Genomic DNA, 20,013 nt, shown 5'->3' with positions numbered 1-20,013 from the left:
ACGGGCTTAGTTGCTCCATGGCATGGGGGATCCTCCTGGACCAGGGATTGAACCTGTGCCCCCTGCATTGGCAGCTGGATTCTCAACCACTGCGCCACCAGGGAAGTTCCTTTCTGTTGATTTCTAAGACCTCTTTTTATATTGGGTAATTTTATATTCAGCATTTGTTTGTTATATGTGCAGGAAATATTTACCTCAGTTTATCTTTTCATTTGTTCATTGAGTTATTATTATTACTTTTAATGAAAGCTTTTTAAATCCTTTCTAAAAGTTCAGGTTCTCTTTACTGTAAAGTATGAGTATAAGCTTTGAACTTCAACCTGAGTTCAAACCCAGGCCACACAGCTTTCTCTGTGTACGTGCCCAAGTCCCTTAACCTCTCAGAGCCTCGGGGTCCTCATCTGTTCTTAGAAGTAACGTTGGGAATAAATCAGACAATGGCACTGAGTGAGCATTGACAAAAATGGTTGGAATGAACAGAGAACCACCTCTGGAAGCCGGCAGTAGGCTCTCTCTGGTTTGATGCTGCCCCACGCCCCCTCTACTACCTACTGTGTTTCTTCTCTCAAACTCTCTTCCTTAGTCAGGGGTGGCAGTTGGTTCCCTTTAAATATGCCCTTCCTTTTCCCACCCTGGAAAAATCCAGGTGAGAAGATTCTGGCTCTCTCCTCCTTGATTGATCAGGAAAGTGAGAAAAGAAGGCATTCCTTAAGTTAGATGTTTGTTCCCCTAGCTAGGCCATCTGGCACCTGACAGCGGTCACCCCGGCATTCTCCCACTCCCATCGCTGAAACTTACTAAACCTCATCATTTCAGCCTTAGATCAATTTGCTGAATTTTCATTTCGTTTTCCAGTTGTTCATTCCCTCTTTTCACGCAGACTAGTAATTTCAGAGGCTGTATTATAATTGCGAGATGTTGCTTTCGAAGCATTACAAAACATTAAAGTACATTTAAGCCTTGAATTATCACTTAAGATTATTGCAGGAAATGAGGGCTTTCTGGATCATAAATGTGACAATAGATTGAGAACACAGTTTCTATTATGGCTAAATGGAGACGAAGAGGAAAGAAGTGTTGAAGACACAGGCAGTTCTTGGTGGGTGCTAAGGAACCCAGGGAAATGAAGGCTGCTGCTGGAGGATGGGGGCTGGCCTGGGTGAGAAACTTGGGAGGGGGACGCACCATCCCCAAGGCAGAGGCGCACAGAGCACCCTCTCTACCTGAGAAGCATACTGGGCCCGCTGTGGGCTTTGGGGGCACAGACTCTGGGCCTGTCTGGGTTTTATGATCAGCTGCCACCCCACTCCATCCTCCCCTATCTTTATCTCCTCTCTGTCTTTAGGATCCCCCTCTCCCGGCCTGGCAATGCCTTTAATAGCCGGCTTCACTTAACGCCAGGCTGTCTGCCCACGCCGCTGAGGTCCCCTGGTACTTTAGAAGGTGGGAGGGAGGTCAAGGGCGCCAACAGCCCCTGGACCAGTATGTGGGTGTTAAGGGGGCCCTGCCCCGCGTGCCTCTTTGATTCGGGGCAGAGTCAGCTAAGAGCGCCCGTGGAGCTCCCCGGGAGCCTGCAGGTGTTGCAACCAGAGGGGCATCCCGCAGGGGCACAGCAGCCGCCCACTGGCTGGAGCGCCCCGTGGAGGCGGCTGCACTCTCCAGGTTCCCCTGGGGCGTGGTCCCACCTGCGTCTCTGCTGTGATAGGCTGGCTGCTGCACTTTCTCGGGGTGCTGACGCGGGTTCTGCAGCCCAGCAGGCTTTCTTATGAACTTGAGGCCAGCTCAGCTAGACAGTAAGTCACCGCGGGGCACACACAGACCATCTCCTACATGGGGCTCAGCACCTCCTTGCAACAGGAGTGGGACACGTGTGTCCTCAGCGGCCAGCCGCAGTGGCAACAGTTTCAGGCACTGGGCAGGACGGCCGAGGAAGCCAGTGAAAAGATTGGGCAAGCGTGGGCGTGTCTCTGCAGCATGTGCTTGGTCACAGTGAGTTGGAGCAGGTCTCCAGGCCTCCGTACCTCTGAGCTCTGTCTCAGCGGGGAAGGGGGAACTAACCTCCTTGCCTCCAGCGCCCAAGGGCTGAACCCTGCGGTGGCAGCGTTAGCCCCATTTTACAGATGAAGCACAGAGAGGTCAAGGAAGCAGGGCGGAGGATGCACAGACCACAGGGAGAAGAGCTCCGGGTGGGCCCCAGAGCTCTGTCACTGTAGGTGTCCCAGATGCTCAGTCACCTGAACACCCAACAGCCTTCAGACCCCAGCCCTTGCCCAAGTGAGACCAGCGGCTCTTAAGACCCCCTTGCGTGGCTGACGCCTTTCCCGGTGGGTGGGGAGGGACGGGGCACGCTCCTCTGTGAACGCAATCTATGGCTGCCTTGTCGTCCTGCAGTCCCCTTGGAACCCTTGCCCTGTGATCCCGCCACTCTCTGTCCGTAAGGTGCCCTCCTCTGCATCCTCAGCCTCTACGTGGGCCAGAGTCCCATGGCCCCGGCCGGCACAGGGACTGGGGCAGGCGGTGCCTGGCCCCCGTGTGTTTTGACTAAGTGGCTGAATCGTGCCTTGTCATCTCAGCCCTTGTTCAGATGCCATGGCCCTTCACCCCTGCCATCGGCTGACCATGTCCTGCTGTCTAGTTGAGTTCACGTATCCCTTTAGGGCAGGGACCAGTTCTGCTCGCTCTAGACTCTACCATATACGTACAGTTCTGCTTACAGAGGATATCAGGGGCCTTTTGGCCAGGGCACTGCCTCTTTCTGGTTCTTAGAAACCCTTGAGCGCTTGGTGCCGGGGGGCCAGTTGTCCAGCTGGAGATTTCTCAAGAGTTTCCCAGGTGCTAGGGAGTAAGTGGCCTGCTGTCCTGTGCAGGAACCCCTCCCCCGAGATCACCTGTTCCCTCCTGAGCCCGGAGGCCCCAGCTTCCTACACAGCTGGTCCTGTGATGTTGGCAGTAGGGCCTTAGGTGAGTAGGCCTTTTGGGTTGGAGGGTTTCCCAATGCCTTTTGGTTGATGACACAGTCATGCAAGGGACATTCTGGGGAGGGGCGGGGCCTCTGCTACCCACTCAGGCTTCTCCTCCCACCGTCCCCACTCCCCCATCTCCCCCCTCAGTTCGTTGTATTTCCTGGGATGGTGAAGCTCAGAGGCCACACTGTCTCCAGGCCTGCTGCAGACACCGCCCTGCAGTGCCCACACCTCACCTCTTGCGGGGGACCATGTAGCTCAGAGCCCCTCGTTTTCCTGCTGGCTGGGATCCGTTCCTCTGCACCAGACGGGGAAGGTGGTTGGTGTCTGCTTCTGCCTGGAATCTTCCCTGCCCACCCTCCAGTGTCTCTTGGGAATAAGTTTGCTCCACTTGCCCACACCCAGACACTTCCCCTCAGCCCTTTTCTTTCTTTCTTTCTCTCTCTGTCACCAGTGGGTCCTCTTTAACTCATCAAACCGCAGCTTTTGCATTTTTGATATGTCCACTCTCCAGGGAAACCGAGAAAGGCCTACTATGCATCTCTTCTGCTTCAGTGGTTTTCCTTTGGCCGCAGCTCTCACCTGGCCTGAGCCCAGCCCCCAGAACCCCTCTCTGAGCTGCCTCTGGAAGCTTTCCAAGTTCCTGCCTCGTGTTCGGAGTTGGCCGGCTGAGAGCCGGTCCCTGAGCTCAGGTGAATTCCCTTAGCTCGTGCCCGAAGGGTCTTTCAAAAAGCGGGTTAGCAGGGAAAGAAGGGTGCCATTGGCATGGCTGTAGATGTCCGTGACTTGGAGCTCACAGCTCCCTGCGCCAGTGTCCAGAGCTGTCGGTACCTAAGGTGTGAGCAGACCGGACGGAGATGGTCAGCCACACGCTGCGACTTGTGATAAGCTCTGCTTTATTTTGTTTTCTAATTGAGTCATTCAAAGGAGGCTGTTTCGCCATCACCACTGCAAGCTTGTGAGACAGTCAGTGCCCGAGAGGTCTCTTATCGCCTGCCGTCCTGGGCACATGACCCATCTACTCTAATACTTGCCAAGCTGCCATTTTGAGGTACAGGTCGGGGCAGTTGGGGTGCAGCAGAAGGGCGAGTATGGTGGAGGCAGAGAGACCCAGGATCAAACCCTGGCCCAGCCCGTCTAGCTCGCATCTTCGGACGTGTCGATGTTTTCTGTTTATTGTGTGGACGGAACGATACCCAGCTTCCAAGGTTACTGTGAGGACTGAATTCGTAAAGCTCCAAACTGGGCCTTGGACAGGTCATAGCCTATTGGCTCCCTCATCCTAAATAAGAAGGCGGCTTCTCTGTTTCCAGCCCTCCCGTGGGGTGCTGGGGGCCTGCGTTAGAGGTCCCATCACGGAGGTCAGGCTGGAGGTGGAAGGAAGACGCGTAGAGGCGGCCGCAGCTCCACCCAAGTCTGCGCGAGCTCTCTGGCCCCTCGGTTCCCCAGGAGGGCAGCGGGGAGGACTTCTGGCCTGGGCACGATACCGACCAGCGTTCTTGACTTTTCCCAATCCATAGAAATTGACTAGAGGCCAGACAAGAAATTCAGGCCAGGCTTTACGGGGGCCCCTGCTGCAGCAGCGGGGAGCGAGGACAAGTAACAGGTCCCCTTGCTCGCTTCCTGAAGCGGGGGCGAGCTGGATCCTTATATAGGGTGAGGGTAGGGGTGTGTCCAGGGGTTGGGCCAGAGGAGGGGCTTAGGTGGTCTGCCCACCCCTCTGTGGTGTTGAGTGCAGGGGGCATGCGCAGTGCCCAACACCCGGGTTTTGCTCCTGGCTCTTCAGAAGCGGCAGTTGGGCTTTTTTTGGTCTTTTTGTATCTTGTCCATAATTCGCCCCAACCGTACATGCACACAGTTATGTTTAGTCCCATTTAGTTTGTTTGTATTTTGCTGCTGGAGGAGACGTTTGTCCTGGTGCAAGCACTGCAGCAAAGGGTCCCAGGTCCCAGCCTGTCTCAGGGACGGTCCTCGGGGAGCCTTGCCCAGCCATCCAGAGGGAGCCGGTGCCCGTTGGGCAGACGAGAAAGCCTCAGCACAGAGTTTTAGTGACTTGCCTGAAGCCACACAGGTGGAAGAACCCAGCACCCTGGACTCTCAATTCCAGACACTTCCGGGAGATCCTGAAGGGCGGCGAGTAAAGAGGAGATGATGGGAGAAGGGAGAGTTGGGGTAGATCATGAGTGACGATGAAGTGGTGTAGGTGCTGCTTCAAAAGGCAGGGATAGGGCTTCCCTGGTGGCGCAGTGGTTGAGAATCTGCCTGCTAATGCAGGGGACACGGGTTCGAGCCCTGGTCTAGGAGGATCCCACATGCCGCGGAGCAACTAGGTCCGTGAGCCACAACTACTGAGCCTGCGCGTCTGGAGCCTGTGTTCCGCAACAAGAGAGGCCACCATAGTGAGAGGCCCGCGCGCCGCGATGAAGAGTGGCCCCCGCTTGCCACAACTAGAGAAAGCCCTCGCACAGAAACGAAGACGCTACACAGCAAAAATAAATAAATTAATAAACTCCTACCCCCAACATCTTTAAAAAAAAAAAAAAAAAGTGGCGTCTAAAAAAAAAAAAGAAAAGGCAGGGATAAAGTACAAGCTTCTAAAGGGTGCTGAACTGTGCTCTCTGCATCTCCCCCTCAACCTGCCCTCCAAAGAGAGGAAGGCAATAAGGATTCCCCGCACAAGCCCTGGTCTGGATATAGGGGTGCGGGTGCAGATTTAGTCATGGCTTTGCCGCTCACTTGCTGTGTGGCTTTGAACGAGCTTCGTAACTTCTCTAGACCTTTCTTTCCTCATTGATAAAATGAGAAGGTTGGATGAGACGATGTCCGTTGGCTCTTCCAGCTCTAAAACCTTCTGTGATTATTCAAGCAAAAATCCCAGAGCTCTGACTGTTGTGATTGCTTTGAGATGGGAAACCAGCACAGTTGCCTTAGGAAGGAGGCTTGTTCCTTTTTTCTTTAGCTGGGGAAGGCTCTGGAATGATGGAAGAGCCAGAAGCAGCCTGGCAGGGGATGCTGGGATAGAGGACTACTCTCCCCACCCTCCTTACCCTCTTCCTCTCCTCCACCCGTGGCAGCCCAAGCCTCTTCTACCTCCCAGGAAAGCGCTTCATTTGTATCTCAATGCCCAGCATAAGACGAAGCCAAGAATATCTAGGGTGGCTGAGTTAGTTTCCTAGGGCTGCCATAGCAGAATACCACCAACTGTGTGACTTAAACAACAAAAATTTATTTTCTCATGGTTCTGGAGGCCAGAAGTCCAAGATCAAGAAGCCAGCAGGATTGGTTTCTTCTGAGGCCTCTCTTCCTGGCTTGCAGACGGCCACCTTCTCACTGTGTCCTCACATGGTCATCCCTCTATCTGTGTTGTCTGTATCCTAATTTCCTCTTATAAGGATACCTGGTCATTGGATTAGGGCCCACTTTAATCACCCCATTTTAACTTAATTAATTTCATTTTAAAGACTTTATCTACAAATACATACAGTCACATTCTGAGGTACTGGGGTAGGGCTTCAGTATATGAATTTGTGAGGGGAACAATTCAGCCCATAACAGGGAATGACATTTACTGTCCATGCTGGAATACTTTTAAAAAGTATTTTTGAGGGGCTTCCCTGGTGGCGCAGTGGTTGAGAGTCCGCCTGCCGATGCAGGGGACAAGGGTTCGTGCCCCGGTCCGGGAAGATCCCACATGCCGTGGAGCGGCCGGGCCCGTGAGCCATGGCCGCTGAGCCTGTGCGTCTGGAGCCTGTGCTCCACAATGGGAGAGGCCACAGCAGTGAGAGGCCTGCGTACTGCAAAAAAAAAAAAAAAAAAAATTTGAACTTTTTGTTGAAGTCTAACATGCATACTGAAAAGTACACATATTATACGTTTACACTTTGAACACATTCACATAACTAGATTAAGACATAGAGCATCACCAGTACCTCCCCACCTCCCCTGTGCCCCCTTGTACTTACCCCCTAAGGGTAGCCATTATCCTGATTTCTAACACCATGCGTTTGCTTTCCTGTTTTTTTGCTTTGTATACACAGAATCATATAACACGTAATCATTTGCGTCTGCCTTCTTCACTCAGCATTATGTTTGTGAGATGCAATCATATTGCAGGGTGTGGTTTATTCTGCCAGTTCCCACTGCTCTATGCAGTGTATAGCATCCCATCGTGCAGATATCCCATTTATCTACACTTTCTACCACTGATGAGCTTTTGCGTAGTTTCCAGTTGGGGACCCTTGTAGAAAGGTTGCTGTGAACATCCTTGTCCGTGTCTTTAGGTGGATGTATCTTATGCACTTCTCTCGGCATATACCTGGGAGTGGGTCTGCTGGGTCATCGGGCACACAGATGTGCAGCTGTAGTGGAGACCGCCGAATGGTTTTCCGAAGTAGTTGTGCCAGCTGACGTCCCACCAGCAGTGTTGGAGCATTCCAGTTGCTCCACATCCTTGCCTACACATGTTTTTCCCCACCCCGTGTATTTTTATTTTAGCCATTCTGTTCAATATGTGGTTATATCTAACTGTGCTTTTAATGTGCATTTCCCTGAAGACTCATGATGTGGAACATCTTTGAATTTGTTTGTTGGCCATTTGGATGGTCTCTTTTGTGAAGTTCCTGCTCAAGTCGTTTGCCCATTTTTTTCCCGACCAGATCATCTGTCTTTATGTTGTTGTTTTGCAGGAATGCTTTCTTTAGGTTCATTAAATTTATGGCATTTTATGATCCTCTTAGTACAACCTCTGAATCTATAAATGAAAAATCAGATTTTGAAAAGTTAAATGACATCCCCAAGGTCACACAGCTGGGGAGCGCAGCACTGGGGCTAGAATCCAAGGCTGTGGTGCTTTCTTGAAAGGCAATGTGATAAGTACTCGATATTTTAATCCACCCACAGATAGCTTTGATTGTGTGCAAGGTCATTGCAAAGCATCGAGAGCTGTTGAAGTTGCACTGACTGGAAGTCAGAGACTCCGCCATTGATGGCACGGGGCTCCACATTCACCCTCTGTTTTCTCATTGGCCAAATACTAAGGCTCCACTGGCTTATGTACTCGATATCCCTTCCAACTCTGAATTCCACATCCAAAAGTACCTTGCATAAAGGAAGAGAAAGGGTAGCTGGGTTTTGTTTTTTTTTTTGTAACAGGAAACAAGTAAATAAGCATAGATTTCCTTTGAAAGGAAAGGGTTGGATTGCTTTAGTCAATAGAGAGAAAAGAGAGAAGTCAAGCTTCGAGTAGATAAAGTCCCAGTGGTATGAGCGGTAGGAAGCAGCCACTAATCCTCTTACTCTCTTTTACTTCAGATGGGCAAAAGAAAATGTTTATTTACAGGAGGGATTCAGTTTATACCTGAGAGACTGAGTGATGTTACCTTAGGAGAATGAAGAATTGCCTCTGCAGGTCACGTTAAATTAAAGAGATTTATATAATTGGCATTGTTATGGTTGGAAGTAAGAGAAAACTGTATTCAAGTTGGCTTAAGGAGAAAAGAGAGAGAGAGAAAGAAAGAAAGTGAGAAACGAAGGAAGGAAGGAATTAGTTCATATAATTGAAAAAGTCCATGGGTAGGTCTTATTTCAGGTCTGGTAGGGTCCAATCTCAAACAGTGTCAGAAATCCTTTACTCTCTCTTACTATGTCTTTGCTTTGCTTTCCTTTGCATTGACATCAGTTTCAGGGAAGGCTCTCCCATACTGGGGCAGTCATAGTCACAGGCTTGCAGATTTCTATTTTCTTGGTTGGGCAACACCAACAGAGTATTTCTTTCCCAAGTGGTTCCAGCAAACGTCCCAATACTGTGTCTGGTTGGCCTGACTGGGTCCCGTGTCCATCACTGAACCGGCCACTGTGACTCTGATTGCCCACTCCTTCAGCATCTATCTACTTTTGGGGATGTGGAGTGGAGTCAACCCCCAACCTGAACCTCAGGGATTGTCAGGGATAGTGGTTCCCCAAAGGACTATCAGGGTGCTTTTACTGAGGATTAACAACTCTACGCGCGCACCAAAACCGAGAGCTGCTTTACCACCTGTGATGTTGTGATTTATAATAAGAAATATATATGTGGTCTTCATCCCCATTTCTGGCACAGGGCTTCTAAAACCTTTAAAGTTTCTTGGTGAGGAGAGCAATCAAGGTGTCTTTTGTTATGTTAATGAGGCGACTTTTGGAGGGACCTCTGGATGGGGGGCTAGTTGCTTGAAGAATCGACCAGTGATTAGAGGGTTAGAACTTTCAGCCCTGCCCCAGATCTCCAGGGAGGGAAGGGAGGCAGACTGGAGACTGAGTTCAGTCATCAATGGCTAATAATTTAATCAATCACAGCTATGTAAGGAAGCCTCCATAAAAAATCAAAAGAAGGCGTCTGGAGCGCTTCCACATTGGTGAACGCATGGAGGTTTGGAGAGAGTGGTGCCCCAGAGAGAGCAAGGAAGCTCCACACTGTCCGCTCCCCACGCCTTGTCCTCTGCATCATTTCCATCTGGCTGTTCTATCTTTTTATGATAAACGAGTAATCTAGTAAGTAAAATGTTTCTCTGAATTCTTTTAGTTGCTTTTTAGCAAATGAATCAAACCCAAGGGAGGGGTTGTTGCAACCTCACATCTATAGCTGCTTGGTCGGAAGGCAACCTGGGCTTGCAACTGGCATCTGAAGTGGGGTTAGGGGAGTAGTTTTGTAGGATTGAGACCTTAGCCTGTGGGATCTGATGCTGTCTTCAGGTAAATAGTGTGAGAATTGCACTGAATTGTAGGACACCCTGCCACAACGTTAGTGCGACCCGAGTGCGATGGTGTGCAGGGTACTATGCTTGAAGCAGGATGGTCGCAGAGATACTACTTTGTTTTTCCTCCCAAACCCAGGATTCTAGGAAACATAGAGAAAGGGAAATAACATTTGAGTATCAATATGCCAAGCATTGACATACAGTCTCGTTTTATATTCCAGTTGTTACTGAAGGCAAGTTCGCGTGCCCAATGCCCAGTGAGGCCAAACAATACCAAGACGTTGGAGTTTAGAGCAGAGAAAGGTTTATTGCAGGGCCGGGCGAGGAGAACAGGACGGGTGGCTCCCACTCAAAAACCTTGAATTCCCCGAGGGGTTTCAGCAAAGCATTTTTAAAGGCAAGGTGAGGGGGGGTGTCGGAGGGTAATGTGATCAGTTCTCTGATTGGCTGATGGTGAGGTAACGGGGCGGATAACATGATCAATCCTTAGGCGCCAGAAGGTCCGGGGGCTTCTTGTTCATGATCATCAAGTAGTTAATTTCTTCCACTAGGTGGTGGTTTTTAGCATCTGAAAAACTCAGGAAATACACATGAGATACTATTATCTGGGTACTTCAGAGAGGAGCTACAGCAGAGGCTGTGGGGGAGGGGGTCTGTTCCAGGAAGACCCCATAGGGTCCTGCTCGGTTACACAATCATCCTATAAGGAAGATATTAATTTCCCAATTTTGCTATCAAATAAAACGATAGCAGGAATGTGAAGTAACATGCTCGCTAGGGTCACACTAGTCAGTGGAAGACGCCAGTTCCCAGCCCTGGGGTCCTGATCCTGAAACCACCCTCACTTATACAGGGCTGCCTTCTAAACCTGGGCTGCACTCATAAACGTCAGTTGAAGTAAAGAGCCTTGGCCGTGGCAAGGGAGAAAGGGGCCTGGCTTTGGTCTTTCTCTTTCCCTGGAGCTGGCCAGGCAAATGGCCTTGAAGGAGTCACCTTTGGGCTTTGGACTTCCCTTTCCTCATCTGTAGCGTGGTGGGGGTTGGACAGATCTGGAAGGTGCTCCAACGCCAAGTGTGATGATCTGCGATCAGGTGAAGAAGGGCGCCTGGTGAAGCTGGGTCTGGGCTAGGTGGACACATCCTCAGGGGGCTCTCAAGTCATGCTTTGGGCTTCTGACGGTGCTCAGTCCCAAGATGCACCAGGCCAAGCTGATCCCCCATGCCTCCCATCCTTCTGGCGCTTTGTTTCTCTTCCCCACCTTAGACGCATCTTACAGCCTGTTCTCTCCCCTCCCGCCACCTGGACCTTACTCCTGCCAGTGGCTGCCCCCAGTAGAGGTTTGTTCTGGGAAGCGTCGAGGAGTTGCAGAGTTTCCAGAGCTGATGCCCAGAGGCTTTGGCCACCTTCTCCATCCCAGCCTGCCTTTCCTGGGTGGGACTGTTTGCATGAAGAGGCTTTTCAGTCTCCTGCAATTTTCTCCATCCTTTCCTAGATTTGTCGTCACTTCAAACCTGAGAGACCTGCAAATTCTAGCGTGACACCAGGCAGAGCTCTGGCGGGAGAGAGGAAGGGTCCTGTTTCTCACCCATTCAAGGCCAGGAGGTGGCCTGCCTCAGGGAAAATGGTGCTGTCCCACTGCCTTCCTGCCCTGTCTGTATCCTGGTTCTAGAACAACCTGAAGCCGCTCTGTTCTTTGCACATCTTTCTGGGGTGGGGTTGGGAAGGTGGTCTCTGATTTTTCTCCTGTAAGTCCAAAATTATTTTTAAGGTACCATTATCCTAAGCAATAAAATGATGTGTATGTGGGGGGTGTGTGTGTGTGTGTAATATATTTATATGTGTCGGTGCAGTAGGATTCCAGTTTAGTTGGAAATTCAGGATGGGACTTTGGTACATGTTTTGATGGAATTAAATTTCTTTTTCATGCATCCAGTGAACAAGTTTTGGCCCTACTGTGCTGTACTCGGCACAAGTTGATGGCTGGGACATGGGCTTTGCTTCTCCACGTTCTTTCAGCCAGACGTGGAAATTCATAGTTACATTGGTGTGGTTCAGCTGTCATGGAAGCAAGGACGAGGTCCGGGAAGATTCCTTTTCTTTGAATGGTCAGGGAGCCCTTCCCAGAGGAGAGAATACTTGAGCAGGTAAATTCCGGGAGGTTCTTAGAATCCGTCTTGGGCAAAGACCTGGTAGGTCCTGGAAATGTGAGTCATCTGGAAAAGCCTGGGGCTCAGGAAGGGAATGGTGGAGGACAGCAGATAGGTGGAGAAGGGCCCCGATGTGATGCTGAGAAGTTAGGCCACTGGAATGTAGCTCAGACATTAACTGGGCACCTTGTTCAAATGCAGATTCTGACTAGCGGTTCTGGGGTAGGGCATGAGGGTCCGGATTTTTAGCATGCTCTCAGGGGGATGCAATGGACCGTACTCTGAGAGCAAGACTGAAAGGCGCTTAGGCATCACTGAGGACTTTACATAAGGGAATAATTATAATCTCTTGAATTTGTAAACCTGGAAATACTAAAAAGTGTAAGTATAGTGTCTAATTTAATTTATACAATATCCTTGTAAAATGTGATTCATAGCCCATAATTTTTTCTTTATTAAACTTTTTTTTCTTTTTTTGCGTTACGCGGGCCTCTCACTGTTGTGGCCTCTCCCCTTGCGGAGCACAGGCTCCGGACGCGCAGGCTCAGCGGTCATGGCTCACGGGCCCAGCCGCTCCGCGGCATGTGGGATCTTCCCGGACCGGGGCACGAACCCGTGTCCCCTGCATCGCCAGGCGGACTCTCAACCACTGCGCCACCAGGGAAGCCCCATATCCCATAATTTTTGCAGGAGGATCCTGGAGTACAGGGAAGTCAAATAACCAGGGTTTTGTTACTGGGAAGGGGCTCAGAAACCTGAGACAAGTCCTCATTTTATAAGCACAATCATCTGTCGTCTCTAAGCTCCTTCTAGGTCTGAAAGCCCATGTTTCTGTGATTTGACTACGTTGGTCATAGTTACGCTGTTCCCTTAAGACGAAGGTTGGGTGAAAGTCTTCACCCCATGCTGGGACGTCCCATGCTTGCCTCCCTCTCGGCTAAACTCTGGGAGAGGGTGTAGGACTGGATTTCTGGGTTACAGGCATGGAGATGTGTGATGGGGGTGATGTACTTGAATTTGTGAACATCTTGATTAGAAGATCCCAGGTTTTAGGCTTTCTGTCTTCCACTCATTTTCTTTGTAACCTGAACCAAATAGGTTCAGCGTAATGCATGTCACCTTCTTCATCTGTAAAAATAGGGCCAGCAGCACCCACCCACTTACCCCGCTATATGGTTAGAGCATTGGCAGGTCTTCCTACGTGTATTGTGCACCTACCATGTCCCAGATGCTGCGCCAGGCACTGCGGAGGTAGAACAGGACGGACGCAGCCCTGAACCCCATGGAGCTCCCATGGCTGAGAAAGACTGGCATGAAAGACACACGTTCCAAGTTAAATATGTCCAAACGTACAGCGTGCGGCCAAGAAGCATGGGGTGATGGGAGCTTATAACAGGGGGCTCAGACATGAGGTCTTGGATGGCTTCTTGGAGGAAGTGGTCTTTCAGCAGAGAACTGAACAATGGATAAGAATAAGCAAGGTGAGGAGAAGGAAGCCTGGCTGGATAAGAGCCCCGAGGCAGGAGGGGGAGTTGGCTGGCTCCAGGAAATGAGAAAGGGTGAGGTGTTGGAAGCAGACACAGCACACAGGGTACAGGAAAGCCTGAAGGAATAAGTTAGGGCAGATCCTATAGGACTTGTTAAAGCTTTGGAACTTTATTCTAAGGTTTCAGTTATTCTGAGGTTTCAGTAATAAGCCATTTAAAGGTTTTAACAAGGGGGTGACTGAACTTTTCAACTTAATGAGATGATCCTGGCTTGTTTGGAGAGCGGCTTGGGCAGGAGTGATTTCGAACAAAACCAGTCAGTGAGCTTCTGCTTCATCCAGCCATGAGATAAGGGCAGCCCCATTAGGGATCTTACAGTGGAGGTGGCGAGAAGGGGACAGATGGGGGAGGGAAAAGTGACAGTCTTAGAGATGGATTGGATTTGGGAGTGATGGGGAAGTAGAACAGGATGACTTGCAGGTTTGCAGCTAGAAAAATCTCAGTGAATGGCAGTAGAATTTATTAAAATTGGGAGCAGAGGAGGGAGAGCAGGTTTCAGCTGGTGGTTGGTCATTACTTCAGTTTGGACGTGTCCCAGTATAGGTGCAGATGAGCTACCCAAGACATGACATTGAGTTGGGGGCTGGCTGTAGATGCCTACTGAAGCTGGCAACGTTGATGTGGGACCTGCGTATCCCCAGGTGTGGTATTTCAAGTCAGAGGCATGGAGGTGGTATCCAGAGAGGGGGAGTGAGATGAGTATAGAGCGAGGACAGAGCCCAGAGGTGCTCTGCTGTCACTGAGTCCAAGCTCGTACTACTCACCACATGACAGGCCACTGAATCGAGAGACGAGTTGTTGGGGCAAGGAGTAGTGACTTTATTTGGAAAGCCAAAAGACCAAGAAGATGGTGGACTAGTGTCCCAAAGAACCATCTTGCCTGAGTTAGAATTCAGGCTTCTTTTATACTAAAAGCTGGAGGCATGTGGCTCGTTGTTGCAAACTTCTTGGTGGGGGAATCCTTTGTTCTTGCAGCTGTCTGCCTAGGTCAGGTCAGGATGTTTCTGTAAACTTCCAACAAGACAGATGTTATTCTCTGTCCTGAAACTTTTTATCTTTATATGAATGGAAAAATGTTATACCTTTAAAGGTCAGAGCCTTGAGGATGGGCCATCCTGTCTATTTCAGGCTGTAGGCAACATTCTTAACTTGTAGCAAAAGCAATAGAATACAAAGGTTGAAGTAAAAGAAACACATCCAATATGGAGTCAGATTCGTTCTTCCCTATATTACACTGCCATCGGTCATCAGGTTGGGGAGACAGCAAGTGAGGTAACAGATGCAGAATAGCTTTAAAAATTAAAGCAGGATGTTATTGTTGGACAGGACTGGCTTTACTAAATATGAATAATAATGCACATCGTTGACAGTTACTGCTGCACTTGGATAGGGGAGATGATACTTAATGTTCCCAAATCTGCGAGACTTTTTCCTCAAAGTTCTTTTTGCCCCTCTGAAAAGAAAACCCCCCAGGAGGGATTTATTCTTATCAGGTCATGCTGCAGTAATTTCATTTTCAAATCATTAACAGGAAGGCATCCTCATCCGATCATTCTTGATACAAAACCCTCTTAGAAGCCTGACACCATCTCCTCAACTCTTCTGAGAGCTTTTTGGATTTCATTTGAGACCCTCAGCTTTACATAAAACACAGATATAAGCCTGGATTCTTCGTGAACCTCTTTTGATGTCTCTCCCATCAGCTGAATTCATTTTTTTGCCTCCTGTTCTGACATTTGGTTATAGATTGTTCCAGGAATTTCATTGCTAACTTACATGATATGAGCAGATAAAGGGGAGCTGAACTCATTCTCTAATTTACTTTGAAGCTAAATTCTATGGTATTTATGGGGAGGGGGAAGAGCAGCTTACGATGAGTGAGAATAGTCTTCAGTGCCGAAATTAAATGAATTTTCATAGGAAAGTATCCTTCCCCGAACTCTTCCTGTGCATGGGAGTGGGGATGGGGCAGAGGTTACTGCTTTCCATCAAATAAATCCAGTCAAAAGCAGACATTCTGCAGGAATCAGACCCCTATTCAAAGGCAGTTCGCTTCTTTGAATTCCATCAAGCTTCTGGTACAATAACAGGAAAGTTTATTGTGTTCACTTGACATGAAAAGAGGCCCTTTCAAGGTGATACCTTTCCTTGTCATAGAGTGTGTTAGAGGGGGTTTTTATTTCTTGACAGTTTTTTACCATGACACCTAAAAAGAAGAAATTTGCATCGGAGTACCCTAATTTGAATTTGGGATTCAGAAAGCATTTGATCTTCCATCCTCCCGAAGGACTGTCCAGCTGAGGGCAGGCTGCTGGGGCAGCGCGTTCAACGGCATCGACTCTGGACCAGGCCGCCTGGGTCTAAGTTCTGGCCTTGCCCTCATCAGCTGTGTGAGTTTAGGCAGGTCATTTAACCTATTCATACTTCAACTTTCTTATCTGTGTAATAGCAGTGAAATTCAGCAGGGGCTTTTCGTACGGTTTAAATGAGTGAGTGTACGTTATGGGCATAGAAGAGTGTCTGAAATGCACGCACTGCATTAACTTTAGCTGGTATTACCTCCACCCTGGGCAGCTGATTGGATTGGATAGTAAGTAGTAGGAGTGGCCATTCACTGCCCATTGCTGTGCTCTGTGCTCTGTATACACGTATCTCCTTCAGCTTTTCTTACAATAATTCCTTGAAGTAGATACTACTCTTTCATCCATATCACAGAGATATAAGTCCATGGGCACAAAGCTGGTAATAGCAGGGCTGAGATCCAAACCCAGGTCTGTGTGGCTCCAGGTCCCAGCGGGTTAGTACCATAGCTCAGTCTGCACCTATACTGGGACATGTGCAAACATGCTGTGGGCGCTGGGTGTGGGTGTGGATGTGTGCTGAGAGTGGAGTAGAGGATGGGGTCATTTGGAGAGGAGGCCTTCTTAGCCTTATTAACCAGATAACAGACAGTCATGGGGCCTCCCTGCCCCTTGTCATTCTTCCTGGAGAGGAATTGTGAAAGGACAGGAAGTTGGGGAGGCATTCAGGGTTCCCATCTTCCTGGAATTTGGAATTTTTCCTTCTTCTTAACAATACTACCTTCTATCAATTTCCTTCTTTATTACAGTCTCCACTCCTTGCTCCTCTAGCTCCTTGAACCCCCAAAACCTACATGTGTGTGTTGAAGGAGGGATCAATGAGTCAGGGCTTCAGGGCAGAGTGGCGAGAGCCCCGTTTCCAGGTGGTGGAAAGAAGTTTGGCCTGGAAGTGAGGAGATCTAAGTCTTGGTCCTCTGTCTGCTACTGACTAGCAGGAAAACCCTAGTAAAGTCAACAGAATTTTTCTGAGCCTTATCTGTGAGTTGAGGGTTGGAAGGTATCTGACATCTCGTGGTTTTGGTCAGCCTTCTGGATTTCTGACCTCTGGGAGCTACCTTGGTGGCAGTGAGAATGTTGGTGGTAAGGTGGTGGTGGTGGTAATGGTGGTGGAAGGGGAGATGGAGCTGGTGATGATGGTATACACGGTGCCAGAGACGGTAATGGTGGCGCAGGTGGAGGTCATGGTCATGGCGGTGGAGATGGGAGACGATCAGAGAGGTGCTGATAGTCACAACTAACAATAAGCCCTTATCTGGTACCAGGCACTGTACTTAGCACTTTATGTCCATTATCTCATCTAATCATCCCAGCAGCCGTTGTAATCTCCGCTTCTGCATAGAGGAAGCCCGAGCTTTAGAGATAAAGTCTGAGCATCCCATGGTGGGCAGAGTTGCCTAGGTCAGGGGGAGACAAAGGTGCTGGTGCTAGGATATATGTCATTGGAAAATGTATGATAGGCATAGAGTGGGAGGGGTGTTAATCTGGGAAGTTAAACATCTTCATGTTCTGCTCTCCCCAAACCCTCTCGCTCTACAACCAAGTTGTTCCCAGGTGCATTTAGGGTCATAACTGCAGGAGTTCATTCTCCTGAGGCCACATAGTGTATAACAGAGAAATAGTCTCCCGCCACCTTTACTGGTTGCTCTTCATTTCTCTATGAGTTTCGCCCTTTGGTTCAGACCCCAACCCTTAGGCTTTGGGTTTGGGGGCTGCAGCTCTCTGATAAAGACTTGTAGCATCTTCATGGGGGACCGTGATTTAGGGGGTCCCTGAAGTGAGTATTTGGGGGCAAGTGAATGTCCTCCAACATGTGTCTTTTCTAGATCCTATTTCACCTGTTGATCCTCATCTGCACTCTGTACCCCATGAGGCCATCTTGGAGAGAAACAGGAGAAGAAACGGGTTTATAGCTCAGAGACTACAGGGCTGGGATAGTAGTGCATGGTCTGGGAGACTAAGGCTGCTGGCGTCTGAAGGCATCTGTCAGAACCAAACCTCCGCACCCCTGTCTGGACCTCCTTCTTGGACCTGGGGGTTCTGGCCTTGCTTGAATGAAAGGTGATTCCTTCTTTCAAGTCCCACTCTCTCCTCCTCTTTTCCTCAGGATGGGAATTGTAATGATCTAGGCACTGGGTCTGGTGTCAGTAGGCTCAGTGTACTGACCCCTCTGGAGGGGGAAGCTGGCTTCAAATGGATCCTATATACATGAGGTGAATGCAAGTGAAATGCTCTCCGGATATCCAGCCCCTCACCTGACCTCCAACACCCCTTCTCCCTCCTGCACATGTTTATTGAGCAATTACTATGTAAAGATGGTCTGTGACATGCTGAGGATATGACAGTGAAGATGGAACCTCCTGACCTCATGGAGTTTATGGTCTAGTTTACACTACAGTGTTATAATGACAGGGGCAGGAGGTAAAGGTGCTGGTGATCTCATAGAAGGGAACCTGGTAGAGCCTCGTGGAGACAAGGAAGGCTTCCTAGAGGCAGTGACACTTTGCGGACACTTGTAGAATAAGAGCTGGACCAAGCACGGCAGTGGCGTGAGAGGAGGAGAGAGGAAGGGACAGAGAAGGAGTAGTGGAGGACGAAGAAGATGTGGTTCAGGCAGAGTGGTCAGCATGTGCGGGGGCCTGGAGACCGGAAAGAACAGATGGGACGGCTGCTTGCCCCACCCGGGCCTGGCCAGCCTCAGTCACAAGCACCCAATGGTGGTTCTCCCAGGGTCCCGGTCCCGCGACACAGAGGGGCCTCGAGCAGGACCTGGGACCCACAGGCGCGCTGGCGCCTCTCCGCGCTCCTGAAATGCCCGTGTTGCCTCTGCTGCGTGGGCTTGTCTGAGCCCCGCTTCATCCGAGAGCTGCTTGGTTTCGCCGGGCTCTGGGGGGAGCTCGTGACCAGTGCGCAACACCGTAAGACTGGGAGGCCCTGTATTTGGACTCCTGGGCTGTGTGAATTTGGGCACCTCTTCGCGCTTCTCTGAGGCTTCTGCTGGCCCACCGGTAGACTCATCTGTGAGGTTTTCTTTTCAGTGCTTGCATTCTGGGGTTTTAATTCTCTACCATTTGCAGGGAGCTAAATTCTCTTAGAAACTGCAGCCTTTCAGCCGTGAAGCAGTGTTTATAAGTAGCACCGCCATCACCAGGGGTGGCGTGAGTCGATCCCTGGAGAGGATGGCCCCGTCATCACACGGTCTGTCGCTTCCCCCGCAGGCTTGGAGGGCACCATAGTCCCCGTGACCACCACCCGCACCTGGGCTGTGCGTTACTAGGGAAGAAGCATTCCGCTTCACTTGTCTGCTGAGAAACAGCTACAGGCTTTTGTAGCTGCTACCCCAGACACAGGGACGTCACTATCAGCTGATTCAGAACAGACTGCATAGAAAGCCACACAGCTACATACGGTTGAGAGCCACATAGAAAAATATTTATTTAACAGTTTTCAGTGGATCATTGACCATGCATTCATAAAGGAAAAGGAACAGAGGCACTAAACCACAATGATGACCCTAAATGCTTTGAGTGCAAGGGGGTGTCCTACAGCTCCCAGACAGGAGGGCTTGTTTTAGAAATGTATATATTGTTGTACTGATTTATAATTTTTCTTCTTGTACTGAAGTTTATAGAGCAGAAAGGGATGGATGAGATGCTCAGCAAATTGCAGGCCATCTGGAATCTGGGTCTCTGGCGGCTGGAGCCACACTGGGGGGACCCTCCTTTCCTGGGCTCCGTCAAATAGCTGGGGCAGGGGTGGGACATCAAACCATCTGTCCTCATGGACAGAAGCAGCCATCGGTGGCCTTTGCATCATTTTAAAGCTGTGACCTGCACCCTTCTCTGCAAACCAAATCCCAACAGCTCTTCACCTTCTCCTGCAGAATATTTCTCAATAGGAAAGAGAATAAGGTGGCAGATCAGAGTTTTAAATGAAGGGCTCTAAGCTGATGGGGTCGTGGAAAAAGTGACCACAAGGCGCCCAGGCAAGCCCGGGCAGGGTCAGAGGACACGGAGTGGCTCTCAGCCGGGGGGGAGAAGGGGGAGAATGTCCAGTGCACAGCCATCACCTGTGTTCCTCAGAACCCATCTGGGCTGCTTCCAAAGCCCCTTACTTTCCCCTGGCAAACTTAGCAATGAGTGGTGGCCATCCTTCCAGAAAGCCACCTGTTAGCCATTAAGGAACGTGCCTGCGGCTGATTGATCCAGCCACGGTCTCAAAGCCATCCAGGAAGAAAAAGGGAAGCGGTGCGTGCTGGCAACATAAGC

The 20,013-nt window shown here is 49.8% G+C and overlaps 1 protein-coding gene and 1 pseudogene across 1 annotated transcript in view; one reads left to right on the top strand and one right to left on the bottom strand.

The window, feature by feature from the left end:
* The window catches only part of LOC115845708 (large ribosomal subunit protein P1-like), a 101,165-nt pseudogene extending 84,228 nt beyond the window's left edge, over positions 1 to 16,937 (bottom strand).
* The window catches only part of GPR39 (G protein-coupled receptor 39), a 228,414-nt gene that overhangs the window by 199,902 nt on the left and 8,499 nt on the right, over positions 1 to 20,013 (top strand). The gene's annotated exons all lie outside the window — the stretch shown is intronic.

This window comes from Globicephala melas, chromosome 7 (genome assembly GCF_963455315.2).
Source record: "Globicephala melas chromosome 7, mGloMel1.2, whole genome shotgun sequence".
NCBI classification, from domain to species: domain Eukaryota; kingdom Metazoa; phylum Chordata; class Mammalia; order Artiodactyla; family Delphinidae; genus Globicephala; species Globicephala melas.
Note: the sequence above shows the minus strand (reverse complement) of the source record. Positions and strands in the feature narration are given on the sequence as shown.